General features: G+C 45.7%; 1 pseudogene; it reads left to right on the forward strand.

Moving 5' to 3' along the window:
* Positions 1-3,813: 3,813 nt before the first annotated feature.
* Positions 3,814-4,534, forward strand: LOC139002840 (small ribosomal subunit protein uS2-like; annotated as a pseudogene).
* Positions 4,535-5,522: the final 988 nt, after the last annotated feature.

Raw genomic sequence — 5,522 nt, forward strand, 5'->3', positions numbered from 1 at the left:
TACTGCACTCTTACACCCCTATCACCCTCCACAAGCCTCATCTGACAACAGCCACCAGAGATGTCCTCACAGGGCTATCTTCAAACACACTATGAAACTCATCAATGGTCCAGAATTCAAGGAAGTGACTGGGTGCCAAAAGTAAGAACAATGCCAGATGAATCTTAAAGCCTGAGGGGCAACACTACCCATAGCCTGAGACTGGCCTCCATAAGCCAGCATAGGACAGCATTTACAAGTCCTTAGCACGTCACTAAAATAACATCAAGTGCTCTATCTATCAAAGAACTGAAAACAAGAAAGCATCATCCTTGCTCTAGAAAAGCTCAGTAGCCTGTGTCCATGGGTTATGCATATATGCATATAAGTTCTTTGGCTAATCTCTCCCTGCCCCCCTTCCTTCTGAGAATCCTCAGTCTGTTGCATGAGGGGACAGGAGTGGGGAGGAGGGGGTCAGTGGGAGGAAAGAGGGGAAACATCTGTAAAACTTTCAACAATAAAGATAAAATTTTTAAAAAAGAAAAGATTAGTAGCCTTGAAAACAACAATAAACACACACGTGGTTTGTGAACAAGTATAACTTTCATTCTACAGAAATGCATATGGAAACTGATATCATGGAAATAAACCCCCAAAATTTTTTTAAATAGAGCTTGTAATATGATACCAAAATCAGACTCTCATGCTCTAACCACTATTTATATATTATATATTAATCTTCCTGAAATCACATTAGGAAGAGATGCAAGGGGGGAAAAACAGCTGCAACTCCTGGAAAGCTATTTAATTTACTCCTAGAGTTTGTAAGAGCTTGACGGTGTTGACAAATGTACAAAAGAAATACCTCGGGCAGTAATGACCAATGGGAAGTTTAAGGACCTGAAAATATTTTAAAATCAGCAAGCCCCTGATCTTGGCACATTCGCAGCTATTACTATACAAAAATGATCTTCTTGGAAGTCACGGAAAAGTCAGAGACATTCTCCACACTGAAGCAAACAAGTATGATTAACAAGATGAGCCTGTACTAAAATTCTAATGTCCCCCATCAAAGCAATGGTAAATCAAGCCATGAATGAGCAAATATACGTTTTTAGATGACACGAGAAATACACATCAAAGAGAATGTGTGTCAGCAGAATAGCTAACTTGGGAAGAAGAGACACATTTGAGATACTGGTTAGTAGGAAGAAGAAAAAAAAAGACCCTCTTAATCAGCCTTTGTCAATCACTGCCCGAAACACAAGGAGAATGGCAACACCAGTAACCAGGCCTTGTCAGAGAGGAAGGCAGAGCTAGGAGCCCCAAGAGTTAAAACCCTGTTTACTATGTCTGGAGGTGGTGCAATCTATATACCAATCACTGAAGTCATTTGAGGCTTGCCTGTTGCTGACAAATGTAGATGGACAGATATGTAAAGATGATGCGTCATGAACTACAACTGATGAATTTCCTGCAGAAGCCCCTGTACTCACATCAGAAGTGTCAAGAGGTGACAGAGCTACATCACACCAAGTCTGGCAGTTTAATTTGGTGTCGGCTATTAGTGTTGACTCTCAGCGCTATTGCCATTCAGTGTTTCTGCTGGCAAGGTGACACAGCCTCAGAGATTGCTAAATTTTTTTGTGGAATGAAAGAGAGGTTGCCTGGTTTGCTCAGTAATTCCTTGCTGAACAATGGGGATTGCAGAGGTGCAGAGGGAAGAAATGGGGGAAAATTAACTTGTTTCCCAGAGCTTCTCTAAAACTTCCCTTGCGTAATTTTAGGTAAGAATCTGATGATTTTGTTTGAGTAAAAAGCTAATGTCTAGGGCAAAGGATGATTTATGTTGAAGGTTTGGCTCGGCTGAATTAGAAGCTACTGAGTGCACTGCCATTACGGAAGTAATCTCTCTACATTGGTCTTAGTGAAACCATCACATTCGCTCAAGAAGGAGGACTTGGTGAGTTGGTCTGACCTCTGGATGTCAACCAAATTGTCCAGTGTACTTCTCCTGGCTCCATACTTGTGGGAGAAGCAGGTTTTGGCAGTGTGTCCAAGGACATATCAACCTTCCTTGGTTACCCTTTATCCAGAGAAAAGAAAAAGGGTCTGTACCCTATATCCTTCCCCTATACCACGCCACTACTGGCAGGGGGAGAAGGCATGTGATGCATCTGGCCAGGGAGGCCCTGGCAGCTCCACGCTGAATAAGGGAAGCTTGACATTCATTCATGGGAATTTGGTCAAAGGCTAGATGGATGTCCCAGTCCTCACATCTGGAGGCCACACAAAGGTGATAAAGATCACCAGTTCCTAGGATACACCCTTCCAGAACCAACTCTGAAGGTTGTGAAGAAGGTGAATGAACCATGGAGAGAAAGTTACAGTCATTAGTAGTAAAATAATCTGTAGCAACAAGAAAAACATAGCTCAAAGTTTAAACAGCTTGTCTAATTTATTAAGTTAGGATTAGAGTAGGGCAAAGAGGAAACACTGCAATAATTCTGTATTATAAGAACAAGAGCAGAATGCAGTGCTTCTTACCACCTGCCCTACCATACTGAACAATAGCCTGCTCACAATACTGCCTTTTTTTTTTTCATGGAATGCCACACCAGTCTGTGGCTTTTACTCCCATAACTCATGATAGCCTCATTCATTCCATGGTTTCCTGAAGCCACTCCCACACACTGGTTCTGAGCTCTTCCAATACTCCAACTTCCACCCACATTCTTCTCCTTTATAGAAGAAAGCTGCATATTCTAGGCGAATTTCACCTAATGCCATGGAGCTGACAACTCCAAAACCATCACAATAGCATAACCTAGACTTTCTGAGCTGGAATAGTTGGGTAAATTTCTAAGAAGAAAATACAAAGGTCAGTCCAAGGAATTCTATATAGACAAGGAATGTCTGGGATAACTGAGCATTTTAAAAGAACATCTTCAGGATGACATTGCAACTTAAAAGCCCATAGAAATAACAAACTCACAATTATAGTGTTCTTATGGGGGGCTTTTATTCCTGTGAAAATTTCTCCAGTTGAAAGACCCTAGCATTAATATTCTAAGGGTCCTATGTCCTTGATTTCTGAAACTACCTCCCTTCCATAAACATCTTTAGAAAGATCATCTACGGCAGTGGTTCTCAACCTTCCTAATGCCGCGACCCTTTAATACAGTTCCTCATGTTGTGGTAACCCTCAACCATAAAATTATTTTCGTTGCTACTTCATAACTGTAATTTTGCTACTGTTATGAATCATAATGTAAATATCTGATATGCAGGATATACTTTCATTGTTACAAATTGAACATAATTAAAGCATAGTGATTAATCACAAAAACAATATGTAATTATATATGTGTTTTCCGATGGTCTTAGGCGACCTCTGTGAAAGGGTCATTCAACCCCCAAAGGGGTCGCGACCCACAGGTTGAGAACCGCTTATCTAAGGACTATTGGGCTATATACCTAGATATAATGTACAGAGCAAGGTCAGTGAGAGTCTCTGCCCCAAACTGGTCACTCACCTGGAATACTGTGTCCATGTGTGGAAGCCACACTTCACAAGGAGAATTGACCAGTGGGGTGCATTCACAGGAAAGCAGCTGGGGCCTTAAGGAGTCGATAAAACCACCGTGTGTGGTTGAAGGTCATTGGTCAAAGAGGACGATTAAGTACAGTCTTCAGTCAGTAGGAGAGTTACCATGTGAAAGTTAAGGGATGTTCATAAAAAAAAATAAAGCAACGCCTTTCTTCAATACCCATAGAGGCATCCTTACAGCACTGTTCCGGTTTCCCCTCGTAACTTCAAGGGAAATTTTCACAATGTTTGCAGCCGTTGACGCCCTGCAAATTAAGGAGGAGGGTGTCCTCCAATTCTTTGCAAAGAAACCCACTTAGGTAGCACCAACTTTGACTTCCACATAGAACAGTTCACCTACAAAAGGAAGCGTGATGGCATCTACATCAGTAATCTGAAGAGAACCTTCCGCAGGCAGCTCGTGCCATTGTTACCGCTGAAAACCCCGCTGATGACAGGGTCCTATCCTCCAGGAAAACCAGCCAGCCAGCTATGTCGAAGCTATTGCTGCGCGAGAACCACTCCTATTGCAGGCCGGATGGTTCCTGGAAGCTTCCAGAAGGAGGTCCAAGCAGCTTTCCGGGCGCCGCGGCCTCCGTGGCTGCTGCTCCTAGGTGGCCACCAGCCCCTCGCAGAGGCGTCTTTCATTGCCTGCCTACCCTAGCTGCGTAACCGAGTCTGCTCCGGCCCGTGCGGACATTACCAACCCGAGCAGCAACAACAAGGTCGCTCTGTCGCGGGGTCTGAAGCGGTGCATGCGGCGGCCAATGTTCTGCGCCTGCGCGGGCCGCTCTCGCGAGAACACCCACGGGAGGTCCTGGCAAATCTCTCGGCCGCAGCGATGCGAAAGAGACTGAAACGGAAGAGCAGGCCGCGGCCTGAAAGGCTGTGACCAAGGGGACATTTCAGCGCGAGGGAGCGACGGCTCCGGCTCCCAAATTTACTGCTACTCCACTGAAGCCGTAGCGGGTCGGTGGCGTCAGGGTTCCCCACGGGACACGGAGCCATGGCCTGTCCCTGAGGACTGGGCCTCGCCCCCTCCACACGGGCCACCAACCCGGCAGGAACAGCCTCGGTGCTCTTTAGTGAGTCTTCCACAATCTCTGACACAGAAAACGGAAATACGGTTGGTGGAAAAATAAGCCGTTTTCAAAAATGAAAAGTCAATCAACAGAGCCAGGCCCGAGCAGTGGGGGTTCCGGAAGACAAAATCTGGAGGGAGGAAGGTGTCTGTGCGGCCCGCCTGCGTTGGAAGGCGCCCGCCAGCAGCCGGAAGCTGCGAGTTGCCTGCACTGGGAGGCGGAGTGCTGAGGCGACCTGCGCATCACACATGGAGCTGAGTAAATGAGCGCTCAGGTCCCTTCCCACTCTCCTGTTCCATGGTCCCGGAATCTTCTCACTTAAACCGTAATGCATTGCACAAGAATGAAGGGACTTCAGACATTGCATGCCCTGTCCATGGGCGAGGAATGAACTGCTGCCGCCAAGGAGGTAGGAAAGCTTGAGGTAAGGAGAATAACCCCGGGGGCCACTTAGGACGCCTCTCCAGGCCTCCTGGCGTTTGTTCTCCCTGTAGTTTCAGAAAGGCTTCAAGTCAGAAGGTCCGCTGGTTGAGGAAGGTCGGCTTTCTTCAGTCTGGCTGGATTTGGCTATTTGGTTGTTTTTCTCGGATATAGAAACAATATCTGCCTTGTAGGGGTTTGAGAGTGTGAGGGTCTGGCACATAGAAAAGCAGCCATTTCTGTCCTGTTTCCTCTATTTTAAAAAAGGAGTCTCAAAGACAACTTCGTTGAATGCTTTTATTCTGAGGCTCAGAAAGGTCAACTCGCTATCCCAGGGTTAAACTGATCATTACTATCAGAGCTGGGCCTAGAGCATGCGTCACCTTGGCCCCCTATCCAGTGGTCTTTCTTCCACCAAAAACCATTTTTATCCACTGGGGGTACAAATACCG

Source organism: Myotis yumanensis, unplaced genomic scaffold (genome assembly GCF_028538775.1).
Source record: "Myotis yumanensis isolate MYYU_CA2020_CCGP unplaced genomic scaffold, mMyoYum1.0.hap1 SCAF_1, whole genome shotgun sequence".
NCBI lineage: Eukaryota > Metazoa > Chordata > Mammalia > Chiroptera > Vespertilionidae > Myotis > Myotis yumanensis.